The sequence below is a fragment of the Podarcis filfolensis genome, assembly GCF_964270895.1.
Source record: "Podarcis filfolensis genome assembly, chromosome: 7".
In the NCBI taxonomy this organism is placed as follows: Eukaryota; Metazoa; Chordata; class Lepidosauria; order Squamata; family Lacertidae; genus Podarcis; species Podarcis filfolensis.
Window position 1 is genome coordinate 75,438,598 of NC_139603.1, and position 20,073 is coordinate 75,458,670.

The window sequence follows — 20,073 nt, forward strand, 5'->3', positions numbered from 1 at the left end:
CTTCCACTCCGGAGATCTGGGTTCAGAGCCGGACTAGTACAGTCACCAGAAATGGGGGGGGGGGCAGAGAGAGAGAGAGAGAGAGAGAGAGAGAGAGAGAGAGAGCGCTTGCCTTAGATCCAATGCATACACTGGTAGAAGACTAGGTAGGTAGCTAGCCTATGGAGGTAAAAGGGGGTCCACAGGGGAAAGACCGCAGTTTAAGGGTGGAGGAGTACATGCTTTGAATGCAGAAGGTCTCAGGTTCCAGCCCTAGCCTCTCGAGCTAAAAGAGGGACGAGGAACCTGTGACCCAAAGCCCAATTTCTTGCGGTAGGAGGGTGTTCAGAGGGAGAGAGTGAGAGGGTAAAAGTGGGGTCAGGGAAGGCTAAAATGGATTGAGTGAGGGAGAGGCAGGAGGGATATTGCAAGTGGATAGGGTCATATTTCAGGCAAGAGTGACCTGTACCCCTTCCCCAGAGAAGGGGGCACCAGAAAGAGAGGTGGAGGGAGAAGGGAGAAGGAGAGACACAGAGAGGAAAGGCAGGCGAGAGACAATTGGGGATGGCCCCCATCACATTTGGATCTGGCCCCCACCCACCTCACTTATGGCACCAAGTGTAGGATGAGTAGGTATGGCTTCAGGTATGGCCTGGTGGGCCAAGCAGAGGCCCAGCAGCCCGTCACATGGGCTGGAAGCCCCCCAGCCCTGCCCAACGAACAGGTTGTCTACAGGGGCCCAAGAGCATGACCTGGTAGAAAGGCAGCTTTATTTATGTACTTCCTTGGTTGCCTTTCCTTTCGACCAAGGGTTTACCCCTCAAGGTGGTTTGCAACTCATAGCAACAGAAAAGCCACGGAAGGACAATGGGACAAGTAGTTTGCATTTCTGATTTCTGATTTATTGATTTTTTTAAAAAATTGTATACCGCCCTTCATGAATGCATCTCAGGACGGTTCGCAACATAAAATACTCTCTCCCTCTCTTTCTATATATAAAACAGAAAATAGATAATAAAAATAAGAACCGAAACGAACCAAAATAAAATCGCTAAAAATTATGAAAGCCCATTAAAAAACAGAACTGCAGCACAAAAGGAACAACAACACATCTTTAAATGAACAATTGTATATGCTTAGTTTAAGTGGGGAGGGGAGGGGGAAGCTGCGGGCATTGTGCATAGGATACTTGTCCCACGTTACACTTTGCTAACTTGGTGGTTATCTCCAAGAGGATTCACAAATCAATATGCTCCCTAACAAAGAACTAATTTTGAAAGTGAGTACACGGGATCACTCTCTGCTAAGGACTCCTTGAGCAATTGAGAGGGGCTAAGAACCCGCAGGTTTTACAGCAATTTCAGACACTGATCTTGCCATGCAAGGAAGGCATAACACACCAGTTTTCCATGCTTCCTACTGCTAGCACATTAACGTTGCATCAGAAATGCAACCATCGAAATGAGGCCCAAACTCCTTCCGCACAAGGAACTTGCACACCTGCCAGGTGAGGAATATGCGCAGTAGGTTATTTTTAAATTTGACATCGTTGCTCGGGTAGAGGAGATGCTATGAGATCATGCATCTTTTGTTTCTCTATGGCAAGACACAGCCTAAAGTGGCTCTAAGGCTTGAACACAAAATTACTAGTGTGGATTAGAATCCTTTTCTACACCTATCTGAATGCATTGGAAGGGGAACCCATCCTTTCACTAACATGATTTTAAGTGTGACAGGGCAGGTGAGAATGATGTAAAGGTGTAACTAACAACACTGAGGTTTAGTTACTCATTTTTGTTTGCTTGTTTAACTTCTGGACCCGTTGCCAGACACTGATATGCATAAAAGCCAGAAATTGGGCCTGATTGTGAGATCTAGCTTTTGTAAGGGTATAGTTGGGGTTTTAAGAATAAGGGGAACAACATTTCCACAGCTGCCTCCAGATGTTGAGAATTCTGCAGGATGGATTGAGGTGCATTTTGGTACTTTAGCTTAGCTTAGTTAAGGTGGATCAAAGAACTCTGTCATCCTAGCACAAGAATTCCACTTTTATAAACACACATACAGAGAGAGAGAGACTTTTTGCTGTTTGGAAAATGGGGGAGAACTGCACTGAAAAATGTGGAGCAAATGACTAGCAGAGAAGAGCGAAAACTCCCCGCAATCAAAACAGGATGGATGCAAAAACAAATGCTCATTGTACTAGAACAGCCCCACAAACATAAAAGGCTGATGCTCAATAAATACTGAATAAAATCAAACCTATGTTTAAGGTCTGTGCAAGCAAGTCAGGATGACTGTTCAATAAAATAGGTCATCTTCCCTGTGGCTGCATCCCTTACCCTCCTCAGAGACCAGAACTTTTGAGAATAGCAACCATGAATGCCCTCTTTAGATCAGGGTTGGGGAACCTGTGGCCTTTCAGATGGTTCATAGAATTGTAAAATCATAGAACTGGAAGGGACCCCGAGGGTCATCTAGTCCTACCCCCTGCAATGCAGGAATCTCAACTAAAGCACCCATGACAGATGGCCATCCAACCTCTGCTTAAAAACCTCCAAGGAAGGAGAGTCCACCACCTTCCAGGGGAGTCCTTCCACTGTGAAACAGCTCTTACTGTCAGAAAGTTCTTCCTGATGTTTAGTCGGAATCTCCTTTCTCGTAGCTTTAAGCCATTGGTTTGGGTCCTATCCGGAGCAGGAGGAAAGCTTGCTCATGTGACCGCCCTTGAGATGTTTGAAGATGGCTATCATATCTCCTCTCAATCTCTTCTTTTCCAGGCTAAACATACTCAGCTCCTTCATCCGTTCCTCGTAAGGCTTGGTTTCCAGACCCCTGATCATCTTGGTCACCCTCCTCTGCACATGCTCCAGCTTGCCAATATCCTTCTTAAATTGTGCTGCCCAGAACGGGACACAGTATTTCAGGTGTGGTTTCACCAAAGCAGAGCAGAGAAGCACCAATACTTCCCTTAACCTGGACATTATGCAGTCATACCTCATGTTACGTTTGCTTCAGGTTGCGCGTTTTCAGGTTGCATCCCGCGGCGACCCGGAAGTACCAGAAAAGGTTACTTCCGGGTTTCGCCACTCGCAGACGCGCAAAATGATGTCACGCGCATGCGCAGAAGCGGCAAATCGCAACCCGCGCACGTGCGGGTCACGTTCTTTTCAGGTTGCAAATGGGCGTCTGGAACGGATCCCGTTCACAACCAGAGGTACCACTGATACAGCCTGGAAAAGCATTCGCTTTTTTTTGCTGCTGCATCGCACTGTTGACTCACGTTAAGCTTGTGGCCCACAAGCTTAAGCAATTTACTGTCCTGATGGAAAATGTATTAGTCCTTTACAAGCCTTGGGTATAAATGACTGCCAAGTTTGTGGTTGTTGGACTTCAGTTCGTATAAGCCCCCAGCCAGTACAGCGATGGTGAGTGCTGTCGTCTTAACAACATCCTCATTCCGGCATTAGATAGTTACATCCTTGGAGCTGTGGCTCCACCATAATGATGAATGCAATGCTAAACCCTACCCAAGCATGTAATGGGCTAACTATTCATTTTAAACCCATTATTCTTTTGCGGGGGGTGGGCAAGGTTGCAGGGAAGCCATCTGACACTGTCAAGAAAATTCTGGGTGGAGAAGGGGAAGAGTTAACATGAAATTGTACATCATGATTACTGGAAGCGGTTCAGTAAGTAATTTACTGTTCTGATGGGAAATGTATTGATCCTTTACAAGTCTTGGGTATAAAAGACTGTTAAGACAGTCCTGTTTTTCAGATGAACCTATTCAGGAGGACCTGAGGATTTTAATACGAGGAAATAGTCAGAACTTGAATTCCCAACTGAAGTATAAATTCAGGCACAAATCATATTAGGCTGTTTTGCAAATGCACTGCCGAACGGGAGACAACCGTTTTTAGTGCTCTCAGGAAGGACGGAGCAGACCCGCAAAGCAAATTAAGCACAAATCTAAAACTTTAGCAAGCAGACCCATAAATCTGCATTACTTGCTCTGTGCAGATTCACAAACGTTATTTCCCGGATGCTCTCTAACTCTTCCCTAAATACATCCACACACATATGCTATTTGTGTCTCAACAAGCCTTCGAAAAGCTTTATCCTAGTCCTGGTACCGAATTGATTTTATGCATGTGTTGCTGTTTAAAACTGTTTTTATATTCATAGTTTTTCAAAACAGTTTTCTTAATAGGGCACCATTGTTTTTAACTGTTTTTATACAAGCGACGACCAATTTGAGCGAGGGTTAAGCTCCTGACACCCCCCACCCCCCGGCATGTCAACAAATCACACATAAGCCCACTCTGCCCTGATCCATCCCCTTTTCCGGCCACTTCCAAGTTGCTGCGATGTGCACATGCGCAGTCAAGCATCCATTGGACACACATAAATCGGTCCCTGCCTGTACATGAAACTCATGTAATTGTTTTATATGTGTTATTACGTAAATATCTTCGAGATGCCTCGAGGGGAAAGCAATTAGTAAATGAAATAAACAATGCAATATAACATAATCTGGTATGTAATGTGTTAAGGATCATTCTCAAGTGCTTTTCTATACTCTTCCCCCAGCCTTCCCCTTTCCTGGCCGATCCTTCCTTCAAGTTTCACACACAGCTTGATTGAACAGCGCTGGTGCATTTATGGGATGCTCGTCAAATAAAGAGCCTGCAAAACCTCTTCTGTTTGAAATGGCTGGAGTGGAGCTGTCAGCATATTAGATTGTATCTGGCAGCAGCTAGATACACTGTCCATGTTAATGTGATGTTACGCAGAAAGCTAGACAGTAATGCAACAGATAACCCTATTTATCTCATGGAATCAGAGAATTGTAGAGTTGGAAGGGACTAGGACCCTCGTACCTACGGGACTGCCTCCCCCGGTATGCCCCGTGGAGAACCTTAAGGTCCATAAAGAGCAACACCCTAGAGGTCCCGGGCCCTAAGGAAGTCAGATTAGCCTCAACCAGAGCCAGGGACTTTTCAACACTGGCTCTGGCCTGGTGGAACGCTCTGTCTCATGAGACCAGGGCCCTGCAGGATCTGGTTTCTTTCCGCAGGCCCTGTAAGACAGAGTTGTTCTGCCTGGCCTTCGGCTTGGAATCAATTTGATTCCCTCCCCCTCTTCTTTTTTCCTTTCTCTTCCTGTGATGGAACTCCTATTTGGGGACTTCCCTGGCTTTTTTCTGGCCCATGTAGGACCAGTCTGGATAGTTAGCCTTGGTGAAGACTTGACCCAAAAAAGTTTTGATTTGAGTTTCCATTGAAATGAGGCTGTATTTTAATGTTTTAATGTTGTGTTTTAATCTTGGTTTTAAGTTGTATTTCAATCAATTTGTTTTTATATCGGGTGTCAGCCACCCTGAGCCCAGTCTTGGCTGGGGAGGGCGGGGTATAAATAAATAAATAATAGTTGTTGTTGTTGTTGTTGTTGTTGTTGTTGTTGTTGTTGTTGTTTCCAACCCCCTGAAATGAAAAAAATCTCAACCAAAGCATCCACAACAGGTGGCCACCAAACCTCTGCTTAAAAACCTCCTGTGAAGGGAAAGTAGAGGAAGCATCTAGGATAGTGGTTCTCAACCTTGGGTCCCCAGATGTTTTTGGCCTACAACTCCCATGATCCCTAGCTCACAGGACCAGTGGTCAGGGATGATGGGAGTTGTAGGCCAAAAACATCTGGGGACCCAAGGTTGAGAAATGCTGATCTAGGAACTTGCATGCCTCCCAGTATTGTTGGGTCTCAACTCAACCTGAGACATCCTGGTATAGGGCAGTATATAAATTCAATGAATGAATGAATGAATGAACTCTCCATCAATGCTAGCCAGCATGGTCAAGGATGAGGAATGATAGGGAGTTCTAGTCTAGCACATCTAGAAGGCTACAGGTTCCATCAGTCCTGGTTTCGTTAAAAAAATCTATCATCCAAACTCATATCGTAGCAAGGCTTCTGTAATTTTCAATTACTGTGATACTGACTATCTATCTGACGTTTAGAAGACATCTGAAGGCAGCGCTGTTTAGGGAAGTTTTTAATGTCCGGTGTTTTAATGTATTTTTAATCTTTTGTTGGAAGCTGCCCAGAGTGGCTGGGGAAACCCAGGCAGATGGGTGGGGTATAAATATATCATCATCATCATCATCCTAAATCACAGAAATATCTATAACCTGGAGGAATGGGCAATCAGAACCACCATGCTCCTCTGTGACCTATGCAGTTGCATGAGGCAGGAGCAACAGATTGCTGAGCCGCTCCAAAAGAGGTGTGCCACTCCTCCCCCCCCGCCTCCCCCCCCCAGGAGAAAAGCATCTGATGTTATCTGGTCCAGATTGCTAGGTATCTCTGGTGTATATGGGAAGGGGCTGTTTTAACACAGCCCTCAAATGAAGCGGCAATTATAGCATGCAAGGCCTGGGGCAGTATTTGCCAATTCCGGAGATTTCGGACTTCAAATGCTCCAGAGATTTCGGACCCCAACTTCTATCACACCCAGCCTATCAATTTTCAGTGTACCTTGGGAAAGGATTTTTATTCAAGTCACACTGGCCAACAAGTCCACTTTCACTCATTGCTTTTTACTGCTGTTTGTTCTGAAGTTGGTTCTGTTTTGCCTCTGTCTGCCATATAAACTTTGTCTCACTTGCTCAAGTCTTCCGCTCTGCCCATTAGCCATGCTGGCACCCTCTTGACCCTGGTGGTACATTTCTAACTGAGCTTTGATTGTTAGCCAAGCCTTCTAGAGACATCTGACCATCTTCATTTTCCCTATCAAGTTCCTTTTAACCAGTCTCCTCAAACGTTACTGTGTTGTACTTTCCTGTAATTTCCCTGTCCTTCCTGTAGAATTTGCACCCAGAGATAACAGTGCCCCTGCTGGTTCTCTCCATTCCACTAGGTTTCTAATTTCCTAATTTCTAATTTGCCATTAGATTTATGCTCTCTTCAAAGGCCAAGTACTCCAGCTTGCCCATCTTGACTTGGAGACCTCCAGCACTGGCCTACAGATGCCTAAATAAGACCTCTCCAAATGTCTCTGGCATGTGTGTTTTATGGTACAACACTCTGTGGATTTCTTAAAATTATTACTTCGGTACAACACTTTGGCCTCTTTGCATTGCTATTTTCTGCTCCATCCCATTTTAGCTATCATCGCTTAGGGATGCTTTTATCCCGAACCAGATGCTCCTCAGTTTCCCCCTGAAATTAGCTTTCATGCGACTCTGGCACCCTTTTTTTAAAAAAAAAATATCTCAACACTCTGGTTCCATCCTGGTTCAAGTGAAGCCAATGCCTTTTTGTACACAGCCAACCTGCCCCAAAATGTGCCTCTGCATTTATCACGAATCCTGCCTGTCTTGCAAAGTGCTGTGAATGAAATGGGCAGCTTTTCAGAGAATGGTACCTTGAAGCTGCTGGCTTTCAACATCCTACTTAGCAACCTACATTTTGCTTCCAAGACCACACGACGTTATTTCCTCACATCACTGGTGCTAAAATGCACCACTCCTCAGCACCATCTAGATGACGCATGACTATCTTTGCACCAGACAGTTAAGTCACCTGGTGGTCTGCACCCTCATTACAAAGCCAGGTATCTATGTCCCTAATGATCAAATTATCCACTACAAGGAAGCTTCTGTCCTACAGAGGAGTATCTTCAACCCAAAAGGGCATTTGTTTGTTCCCCGAGGAACGGGTTTCTTCTAATGGATGCTTTCCATCTTCCTCAGAGCGACGACCTCCTTCCTCAAGACTCTCAGTATCCGTGACAGTGGAAAAGCTGTTTGGCTGAGAGTGGGACACAATTATTGCATCCCCAAATGTGTCCCACTCTCTCAGGTTCTCCGCGACAGCTAACTTAGCCTCAAGGGAACAAACTTGTTCCTTGTGTGCCAGGAGTTCGTTCCACCAAGAACACGCAGGTGTCAGCAAGCACACAGTTGTGCATGTGACATTCTGGATAGTCCCCACACATCGCTGCTGCCTTTCCACTCATGTACCTGTTATTGTTGCTTATTGTGGCAATTTACTTTGGAGTTTGGGGTTGTTTGCATCAGAAGAAGGCAGCGTAGTCTGGCATGGCCCCTTTCCCCCCACTGCTGAACCCACAAAGCTGCCTAACCTCACTTGTTACCTTGACACTTTGTTACTGGGATTGAAGTGCTTCCATCAGCTGGAATTCTCACTCTTGTTTGCAGAATTTAATGTTCAAGAAGCAGTGTGGCCAGCAGGACAAATGCCCAGGGTCCCACATGGCAGAATGACCACGAGGGCACCCAAACAGGGCTGGAGGACTACATTTTGAAATCTATATAGCAATACCCACTGTCATCTAAAGAATATGATTCTACGCTATTATACAGATAGGTAAAAAGGTAAAGGACCACTGGACGGTTAAATCCAGTCAAAGGCGACTATGGGGTTGCGGCACTCATCTTGCTTCAGGCCGAGGGAGCCGGTGTTTGTCCACAGACAGCTTCTCAGGTCATGTGGCCAGCATGACTAGACTGCTTCCGGCATGACAGAAACCAGAACGCATGGAAATGCCGTTTACCTTTCCGACACAGCGGTACCTATTTATCTACTTGCACTGGTGTGCTTTCGAGCTGCTAGGTTGGCAGGAGCTGGGAATGAGCAATGGGAGCTCACCCTGTCGTGGGGATTTGAACTGCCGACCTTCCAATCGGCAAGCGCAAGAGGCTCAGTGATTTAGACCACCCGCCTCCCATTATACAGATAAGACCCCCGAGGAACAATGGGTCAGCGTGTTTGGCTGTTAACCAGAAGGTTGGTGGTCTGAGCCCACCCAGGGACAGCAGTGGGCGGGATTCCTGCATCTCAGGGGGTTGGATTAGATTGACACCTGTGGTCCCTTCCAACTCTGCAGTTCTAGGAGATGTGAGAGAGTGGAGTTAAGACCATTGCATCCAGAATCTAAAATAACCTGGCTGCACCACTGTCAGGCAGCAGAACCTCAGAAAGCAATTTCTCCACAGGTCCTGCGTTTTCTTTTTTTAATTTACTAAACAGAATTAAAAATACTAAATTGAGGTTGCCTGTTAATATTCATGAGGTTAAATAATTGATAGTAATAGAAATGGAAAATTAAAAGCAGCATTACTATAGGTTAAGAAGAAATGAAATCCGCTCCGCAGAGGAACAGCCCGCATATGATCCCATCAAATTCACTCCCTTCACATTCTCAAGCGCAGGTGACTTGGAAAGCCACACTGCCATTATCTTAACAGCGGGGTTCATTGACGGCCCCTCAGACAGGACCGCCATCCCCATTTAGCACTATCAGCCACACTGCGGGCCTATTGTGAGTCAACAAGCGAGAAAAACTTCCACATGCTAGTTAAATGTAAGTAAGCTAACTCATCTGTTCATACTTCATTTGCATAAATATGGAAGATGCCAGGCCGCAGCTGGTAAATAGGACTTCAATCAGCCTGTGAATTTTATTAAAAAATATAAACGGCTTATTAAGTTTTCACAATTGTAATTACGAAGCCTTCTGTAAAGTTTCGACTCCGCATCAACAAAAACAGCTTCCTGTCCTAGTCTCTGTTCACAAACACACATTAATCTACCCTAAGGCAGTTAGGTATTCTTAGGGGTGTTCAGAGATATTCTTAATTGCACATTGTTAATCCCGTATTATGTATAAACAATTTAAGGCAGCCTGTCAATGGTAATGAAATTAGAAAAATAATTAAATGGGCTTTTTTTTTGTGTATGGTGAACTTGCCAAATGGTTTGTGAAATTTGAAAGGAAGAAAAAAGAGAGGCAAGCCACAAATATGCAAAAACCCAATAATAATATGATGCAGAAGGTAGTTTATCCCAATGTGTTCCAAGCCAGAAATACTCTATTTTGGTACATATAATAAAACTGAAACACCAAAAGTGACATCTTTTTCATAAAAACCAATTATTTACGATACCTTAATTTGCTAAAATTTGTCATTAACGCAATGCAATAAGGGTACCTTTTAACACTCCGCAGGATCAAACAAATCCAAAACCATTGTGATTTAAACACTTCATGGTCTCTCTGAGGAAGCACCAGATAATCTGAGCTCCCCAACGCAACTCAAGGCTTTTGCTTCAGATTCAAAATGCTGTGATCCCTGCATTGCAGGGGCTTGGACTAGATGACCCTTGGGGTCCCTTCCAACTGTACAATTCTATGATTCGGTGAGTCTATGACACACACCACAGGGTTAAATTCAGTTGCCTCCCCGAGGCAGAAGCCTTGGATCGAGGATCTGGGCTGCCCAGACACCCTTCTCTTGGCCTCACTGATGTGGTTGAAAGGAAAGCAGAGCAATATGTTTGGCACCAGCTTAGCTGCAGAGGTTGCCGGAAGGAGGCGTACAAGGCGCCATCCAACTGTCCTTAAGGACTCCATTTGTGTAGGATTTTCTCCTGAGCCTTTTCTTCTTCTGAAGATATCCCACAAGGCAGCAGAGGTTTAGAATCAGTGTTTTCCTTCTTCTAGATGGGCCAACTTCCCAAGTTGATGAGTCCCATTTGCCCAAGAGCTTGGGGAATACAGTGGTACCTCAGGTTAAGAACGTAATTCTTTCTGGAGGTCCATTCTTAACCTGAAACTGTTCTTAACCTGAGGTACCACTTTAGCTAATGGGGCCGACCGCTGCCGCCACACCACCACCGCACAATTTCTGTTCTCATCCTGAAGCAAAATTCTTAACCCGAGGTAATATTTCTGGGTTAGCGGAGTCTGTAACCTGAAGCGTCTGTAACCCGAGGTACCACTGTAACACCAAAACTAACTGAATGTCCCTGTGGTCTACAATTGTTGTTGTTTAGCCGTTTAGTCGTGTCCGACTCTTCGTGACCCCAGAGCACGCCAGGCACTCCTGTCTTCCACTGCCTCCCGCAGTTTGGTCAAACTCATGCTGGTAGCTTCGAGAACACTGTCCAACCACCTCGTCCTCTGGTGGTCTACAATATGAGTCTACAATTGGCATCTTAAAAAGCAGAGACATCACCTTGCCGACAAAGGTCCGTATAGTAAAAGCTATGGTTTTCCCAGTAGTGATGTATGGAAGTGAAAGCCGGACCATAAAGAAGGCTGATCGCTGAAGAATTGATGCTTTTGAATTGATGCTTTTGAAGATCAAACCTATCCATTCTGAAGGAAATCAGCCCTGAGTGCTCACTGGAAGGACAGATCGTGAAGCTGAGGCTCCAATGCTTTGGCCACCTCATGAGAAGAGAAGACTCCCTGGAAAAGACCCTGATGTTGGGAAAGATTGAGGGCACAAAGAGAAGGGGACGACAGAGGACGAGATGGTTGGACAGTGTTCTCGAAGCTACCAGCATGAGTTTGACCAAACTGCGGGAGGCAGTGGAAGACAGGAGTGCCTGGAGTGCTCTGGTCCATGGGGTCACGAAGAGTCGGACACGACTAAACGACTAAACAACAACAGCAACAACAATTGGCAGCCTGGGGGCCAAATCCATTCCTCTCCAAGAACCACCTGATCATTACCAACCGAGGAGCATGTGATCATTTGGAGAGGAGGGCATATCAGACTGAGCAGAGTTCACCTGGGAGATGGAACTTTGGCTCATTGCCCTTCATCTCTTCTCCTACGTCCTCCTCAGTATGGTCCTTAAGGTCCTAAAGCAGAACCAGTTGCTGGTCAGGAGGTCTACAAAATATGTGTCTTTTCTAAGGACACATATTCAAAATCACTTAGCACTGACTAATTGCTCATTAGCACCGTTTTATCCAGCCTTTGGGGACATACAGTTCATGAATTATCAGCTTCCTCCACGCTCTTTTTCATTCAAGTCTGTGTGTGAAGTTAAGTGAGGATCCTGCTCTGTGCTAATGACTGTAAGCACTGGAATTAGGGTGGGGCAGTTATTTTACTCCAGACTAGAAAAGGCTGCTTAGAAACAACTAACTAGAGCATGGGTAGGCAAACTAAGACCCGGGGGCCAGATCCGGCCCAATCTCCTTCTAAATCCGGCCCGCGGACGGTCCGGGAATCAGCGTGTTTTTACATGAGTAGAATGTGCTCTTTTATTTAAAATGCATCTCTGGGTTATTTGTGGGGCATAGGGATTCGTTCACCCCTCCCCCCCAAAAAATTATAGTCCGGCCCCCCACAAGGTCTGAGGGGTTTCTGGGGGTTTTCCTGTTGTTATTCTGTCTCTCACAGCTACAATAAACCTACCATTAAAATTATGGACTGGTCAATTCTTCGTCAGAGGGCAAACGGGCAAATTTAGCAGGGGATCAAATACTTTCCCCCCTCACTGTATATAAAAGTCAGATTGAGAGGGCTAAAACTGGGAGTTGCTCTTCTGTTTTAATTGGGCTTTTTCCTCTCAACCCTAGTGCTGCTGCTGTTGTTTTTAACAAAGTTTATTTGCATATAATATAGCTGAGGCCCAACACTGAATTCTAGTACACAGCACAAATGGATCTTTTGTTCGTTTTACCATGTAATGAAAACAGCCATATGCATCCCAAAGAAGTCAGAGGATGTTTTTCAAAACAAAAAAACAGCAGCTCCAAATATATGATCACTGTTGATGTGTCACAACAACTGGCGTCGAGTAAAAAGGCAGAAGAATGTGCCTATTGGTCAAATCACCATCTGAGGTGAAATCTTGGAATTCTCAAACATTGCAGTCTTGCTGCGTAAACACCTGCTTAAGAACATTTACGATTTTAATTAAGTTATTTTAAGGAGTGTTTGTACACTTTGTACCAGACACAGGTCGACAGTCATCGCACCTCTCTTCTTAATGCACATTAATCAGTCTCATCCTTCTGGTATCAACTCATGATCTCTCACTTTCTTTTTGAGTTTTTTTTCTCTTTTTTCCTTTCTTTAATGAAAATTCAAGAATCCAGCGATTCTTAAATGGGAACATGCAAAAGAGAGAGATCCATTAATCAGGGAGTAAATAGGGGAGTACTGGGGTTAAGGCAGCCTCATTTCTCTTCTTGAAATAATTTATGACAACCAGTGGAGGAAAATTGTTGCATACTGGTTACCCCATGTATAAAATATCCCACAGGCATTAAAAATTAGGATACAGCAAAGAGGAAGGGACCTGCTGGATGAGGCCAGTGGTCCACACAGTCTGACGTTCCCCTGGACAAATTTCTGAAGAATGCAATATGTGGCAACTTTTTTTCTTAGCGGAAAATTGGTTTGAAGAGAAATGCTTTTGCCTAGCTCCTAAAGGTGTATAATGAAGGCCTCAGGTGAGCTACCCTGGGGAGAGCATTCCAAAAATGGGGGGCCACCGCAGAAAAGGCCCGTTGTCGTGTTGCCACCCTCCAGACCTCTCGTGAAGGAGGCACACGAAAAAAGGCCTCAGATGATTATTGCAGAGTCTGAGTCAGTTCATATGGAGATAGCAACTAAGATCAGGGAGAATCAAACTCTCAAATACCGTATTTTTTGCACCATAACACTCACTTTTTTCCTCCTAGAAAGTAAGGGGAAATGTCTGTGCGTGTTATGGAGCGAATGCCTGCGGGTGGCGGGGGGATCTGCTGCAGTCGTGAGCAGAGGAACCATGGTTCCCCTTCCTTCCCTCCTCCGTGGTTACAAAGCATGGATCCACATGGATCCTCAGGATTTTTGCACTGGGCTACTCCAAACTCACTGTCAGATCACATGTCTGTGGCCACAGCATGAACCACAAAAATCATATATCCACTTGTAATGGGAATTGGGGTTGCTTGTGGGTAAATTCCAAACTGCTCCCAGCTGTTGGGGTAGCTAAACCTTTCCCTGATTTGACAGCCCTTACAAGGCGACTGTCTCAGTCACTGGCAGAATCCGTCAGTGGGCATTCCCTAACTTCTTCCAACATAAAAGCTGTTTGACGCCAAGTCTCCTCCTAGCCTCTCTGCGCGGAAGTCTCCTGCGCAGAGTGGGCGTGGCCAGCGGAGGTCCTGGGCTCTCCCCGCTGGACCCTGTGGAAGGGTCTTGGAGCCCTCTCTCCGAAGACCTTTCCTCCTCCCCTTCTTTCCTGGTGTCACGCTTATTTCCTTCCCCAATGGAAGTATTCTCCCTCTCCCTGTTGGTCCCTTCTCCTGCATCATCGGAGAGCCCTACCTCCGCTCTGTGCTCCGATGTCAGTTCCCTGACACCACTATTTCGTTTAGAATATTTTTTTTCTTGTTTTCCTCCTCTAAAAACTACGTGCGTGTTATGGTCTGGTGCGTGTTATAGAGCGAAAAATACGGTAAGTGTCAATCAAGCTGAACCGAAAAATCTACACACTTTCTGTTTTACGGACAGGCACCGATGAGCTTCCAGAAACCGCCAACTCATAAGAACCCTTCGCACATTACTGGCATAACGAGGGCAAAGGTGGTGGCAGACTCTGTGGTGTCATGCGTTTATAATAATATAATATAATAATAATTTATTATTTATACCCCGCCCATCTGGCTGGGTTTCCCTAGCCACTCTGGGCGGCTTCCAACAAAGTATTAAAATACAGTAGTCTGTTAAACATTAAAAGCTTCCCTAAAGAGGGCTGCCTTCAGATACCTTCTAAAAGTCTGGTAGTTGTTTTTCTCTTTGACATCTGGTGGGAGGACGTTCCACAGGGCGGGTGCCACTACAGAGAAGGCCCTCTGCCTGGTTCCCTGTAACTTGGCTTCTCGCAGTGAGGGAACCACCAGAAGGCCCTCGGCGCTGGACCTCAGTGTCCGGGCAGAACGATGAGGGTGGTTTAGCTCCGCCCCGATGCCACATCTACTGTTTGCACTGTTGTCATGATCATCTTCACTTCTACCCTTCATACAGATGTTTTGTGCCCAATGCAGAACTTGGGGACAGGGTTAAATGTGCAGCTCCACATCCCCTAACACCACACCAATGAGCAATACATGAAGAGGGCTATATTTCACACGGGAACTGGGAATCATAAATGCATCCACTTCCGGAGAGCAATTTTTACATCCTACTTTGTGCCCTTTAGGAAACGCATTTGTTTACAGTGTTCTTTTATTTATTTAAACTATTTCTGAGCCCACATTGCTGGGCAGTAGCCACTGAAGGCAGTTTGAGCACTAAAAGTTTACTGAATATCAGTTTAAGGCTTTGAATGTTAAAATCATCTCAGAAATGGACCAGGAGCCAGTGCCACTGGTACAGTTTTGGTGCTATGGAAGCTGATTCCCTCACCCCTATCAAAACTCCAGCGGCCAAATTCTAGACCAAGCCCAAGCTACTTTTAAAGGCAGCCCCAAGTAGAGAACATTGCAGTAGTCAAGCCTGGACATGACCAGGGCAGAGATGGTTGCGAACCTGGCAAACTGTAGTGAATTAAAAGGTTGAGCCATACAGTACATTAACTCAAACTCCTTAGCATCCTTTAATATTACTTTCAGCTGCTAAGACTTGGTTCTACAGGAAGAATGAAAATGCAATGAACAGAAAGGGATGGATTATTAACCTCAACTTTATTGCTTAGTCAATTCTTCAACCCGTATAGCAACATGGGGTAGTTTTCGATCACTACAAACATCTTCCTAGAGAGGAAAATTGCATTGGCAGAATTTAATTTACCTCCAGCGAAATTTCAGATACCCGACCTTTGGGAATTTGATCCAATCTAAGATCAACAGCTATAGATGCTTTGCGTACTCAAACTCATAGAGAAACACTGTTGGGTCTCAATAAATACAAAATAAAACACCGCTTTAGCAACTAACTATTTCATGGCAGAAAATACAGAGGTAAGGCTGCTGTCACTTTGCTATTGGGGTTTAGGGGTGTTTGACCAGTAAACCCAGCCTCTAGCCAGGAATTGCTCCTTTTGAGCACTGCCCTGCCTTCATAAGCAGAATGATTTGAGTCCTCTTCAGCTTCTGAGTTTGCTCTGTGGGTCTTGCCTCCCAGGAGCCCCCATAAAAGCAAGGAGGAAGAGACTAGGAGCATTTCAGACTAGGATCTTGGAGACCAGGGTTCATAGAATCATAGAATTGTAGAGTTGGAAGGGACCTGCAATCCAGGAGTCTTTTACCCAACATTAGGCTTGGACCCACGACGCTGAGATCAAGAGCCTCATGCTCTACCAACTGAGCTACGGGGTTGTTGTCAAGATAACAAAAGGAAGGTAGAAATTGCATATGCCACTTCGAGGAAACATGGAATACAAATGGAACGAATGAATGAGCATTCCATGCCTTGCTCTGCTTCTACCATCTCTGAACCTGCATTTCTTCTGTATCCCACCTAGTCTATTAGCCTGTTCCCTACTTAGTGCTTGAATTAGGAGGCTGGAGGCAGGGGGGAAGAGGGTCCCTACGTTAAAGGGTTGTCACCCCTCAATGAAAGCTCCCATCCTATCAAATCATAGCCTCTATGGCAGGGGTCAGCAAACTTACTGTGCCTTGAGCCGGTGTCTCCAGCGCTGATCGCGTGGCGGGCCGGAGGAGCACGTGCGCACACGCTATTTCCAGCACACTTCCGGGTCGGAGGACCACCCAAAATAGCTTGTGCGCATGTGCACAGGCCTCCTCCGACCTGGAAGTGCACCGGAAATAACGCTTGCGCATGCAGAAATAACACTTGTGCATGCACACAAGCTATTTCTGGTGCTCCTCTGACCCGGAAGTGGGCAGCCGCGCAGCACAGCGCCGGTAAGAGCGGGCGGTGGGGGTCGCCGCGGGCCAGATAAACGAGTCCTTCAGGCCTTATCCGGCCCGCAGGCCTTAGTTTGGGGACCCCTGCTCTATGGTGTTCTAAACATAGTAGCTGAGATGGCTGGGCTTTCCCAGTAATCTGAGCATCACTTGCCCATGGAGTGCCCGCTTACCCTGTTCCCACCCTGGCTTTCCCCTAGAGAACCTGCCTGCAGGTGGAATGACTGTGAGATGGTGTCCTTCTACATTTCTCCCCCCTCTTTTATTTTGCATGATATTTTATTGTCCAGTTTCCCCTGACCTTGGCCTAAGTCCCTGATTCCTGATGTCCGTTTGACTTTAGAGATGGCTCCTGCTCTCTCACCAGTGTCTCAGCCTGACTGAGCTGGTACTCCACTAAACAGCAACCATGCTGGGATCTGCCCACGCCAACATTGCTGGATCAGCCTTCCTGTTGCCCTGAGCCCTGGAGCAGATCCAAGAAATCGCTGTGCGAATCCAGCCCTGGCAGCACTGCCACCCACACCCTGGTACCTCTAGCAACGGTTGGGGAATTAATTGCATTTTACTGTCTTGAGGAAAGTCCTTCAGTGCCTGTTTAAAGCATGATGCATCATCTCGTTCCCCTCCCATGCAAGAGGCCTTAACTACAGGTTTGAACAAATAAGCCAGCTCAGAATGGAAAGTTCTGCATAACCCTTCTGAGAAATTTCCAAGGTATAAAACGCTATTTGTGCACTACAGAGCTTTGCTTTCTGTCTTTCTTTCTTTCTGTTAAAAAAAGGAAAAGAAAAAAAGGGGCAATTTAACTGTAGTTTACTGCATTTTGCTTTTTGCTAGATGGGTGATTGTACTGTTCCAGCACACTGCCTAACAATTTCTGCAAGTCAGCAGTAGAAAAGCGAGCGGTAATAAGTAATAGAAGTTGCTTAGCAGAGACATTACATAATGCATACGCAAATATTTTTCTCCAGAGGCAGTTTTGTTCTAGATGGGATATGTGGAGCTTATGTAGGTGCTATAAGGAGCACACAGAACCACAGATTTGTAGAGTCAGAAAGGACCCTGAGGGTCATCTAGACCAACCCGCTGAAATGCAGGAATCTCAGCTAAAGCATCCATGACAGATGGCCATCCAACCTCCGCTTGAAAGCCACTAACGAAGGAGAGCCCACAAACTCCCGAGGAAGTCTGTTATTGCTTGGGAAACACCTAAGTGTGGGGAAAACTAAAGCACATACACTTCTTTGTGCTTTAAATATTGCATTACACAAACGTTGTCATTGGAATACTTGTAAAAAATTATAGGCAATACATCCCTTGCATTGCTTAAATTTAACAAGGGCGGGGAATAATGAAAAGTGCTGACGCACTAATACATTCTAGTGCCCCAAAGAACTTGGCATGATGTGCTGACTCACTGCTTCTTGCGAAATCTAATTTCATAGTTTAACCAGGCACTGTGTGATGAAGCATGTCAGATTTTCCTATACAGTGGAAGCTCGGGTTGCGAATGTGATCCGTGTGGGATGCACGTTCGCAACCCGCAGCGTTCACAACCCGTGTCTGCGCACACGCGGGTTGCGATTCGGCGCTTCTGCGCATGCGCAAAGCGTGATTTAGTGCTTCTGCGCATGCGCGACCGCCAAAACCCAGAAGTAACCCGTTCTGGTACTTCCGGGTTTCGGTGGTCCATAACCTGAAAAAATGCAACCTGAAGTGGCTGTAACCCAAGGTATGACTGTACTCAATCTCCCACTATTCTCATGGACTAAATGGCCCTAAGTCAGGGGTCAGCAAACTTTTTCAGCAGGGGGCCGGTCCACTGTCCCTCAGGCCTTGTGGGGGGCCGGACTATATTCTGAAAAAATATATATGAATGAATTCCTATACCCCACAAATAACCCAGAGATGCATTTAAAATAGAAGGACACATTCTATTCATGTAAAAACACGCTGATTCCTGGACCGTCCGCGGGCCGAATTTAGAAGGCGATTGGGCCGGATCTGGCCCACGGGCCTTAGGTTGCCTACCCATGCCCTAAGCATTAAGAGAAAGAGTGAAAAACTGAGTGTCCCCACCCACCCCATCTCCCCAGGGTGTCAACTAAGCCAGTGTGTGGCATAATGGTTATTGGGTTGGGCTATGATCCGAGAGAGCAGGGTTCGAATCCCCACTCAGCCATGAAGCTCACTGGGTGACCTTGGGCCAGTCACTGTCTCTTAGCCGAGACCACATAACACCGGTCTTGAAAGACCTACATTGGCTCCCAGTACATTTCCGAGCACAATTCAAAGTGTTGGTGTTGACCTTTAAAGCCCTAAACGGCCTTGGCCCAGTATACCTGAAGGAGCGTCTCCACCCCCATCGTTCTGCCCGGACACTGAGGTCTAGCTCTGAGGGCCTTCTGACGGTTCCCTCTCTGTGAGAAGCAAAGCTACAGGGAACCAGGCATAAGGGCCTTCTTGGTAGTGGCACCCGCCCTGCGGAACGCCCTCCCATCAGATGTCAAAGAGATAAAGAACTACCTGACATTCAGAAAACATCTGAAGGCAGCCCTGCTCGGGGAAGTTTTTAATGTGTGACATTTTAGTGTATTTTTGTTCTTTGTTGGAAGCCACCCAGAGTGGCTGGGAAAACCCAGCCAGATGGGCGGGGTACAAATAAAAAAATATTATTATTATTACTACATCGCAGGGTTGTTGTAAGGATAAAATGGGGGGGCGGAGGCAGGAGAACCATGTACAGCATCTTGAGCTCCTTGGAAGATAATAAAATAAACAAAATAAGCTAAGCACAACCAGACGAAGGCAAGGTTCAGCCTTCTTGACCACGGCCATCTGCCATGGATGCTTTAGCCGAGATTTCTGCATTGCAGAGGGTGGGACTAGATGATTGATTCTGTGCTCTCCCTTCCTCTGTACATCCTTCCACTTACACGACGTTTCAGCCCCTGTCCTGCACAGAACTCACCAAAAGAAAAGATATGTTTCACGGGGGGGGGGGGTTACTGTTGGAAAATATACTTTTCTACCTGTACAGCAGGGAGGGGGGAAAACCTGTGGCTTTCAAAGCTACGGGACTGTACTTATCATTATTATTTTTTAAATTTGTCTACCGCCCTTTGTATACCGCACCTTCTCAGGTTGGTTCGCAACATAAAACTGCAATATAAAAACCACAAAATACATAGCAGAAATAAGAACAACAACAAACCAGCAATCTCCCCTCCACAAACCGATAACCCCCTCTCTCATCAGCGTAGGTCTTTGCGGTAGATGGGGCTCATCAAATTTTCTACCGCAGGTCATGGACCGAAATAAATATACTACTACAAACCCTTACATTACCTCTCGAAAACACTTTTTTTCCTGACCATCCTTCCCGGCGCAGACCTGATTCTCTTTGC

General features: G+C 45.9%; 1 protein-coding gene across 6 annotated transcripts in view; it reads right to left on the bottom strand.

The window, feature by feature from the left end:
* Positions 1 to 20,073, bottom strand: part of SAMD12 (sterile alpha motif domain containing 12) — a 203,911-nt gene that overhangs the window by 125,904 nt on the left and 57,934 nt on the right. The gene's annotated exons all lie outside the window — the stretch shown is intronic.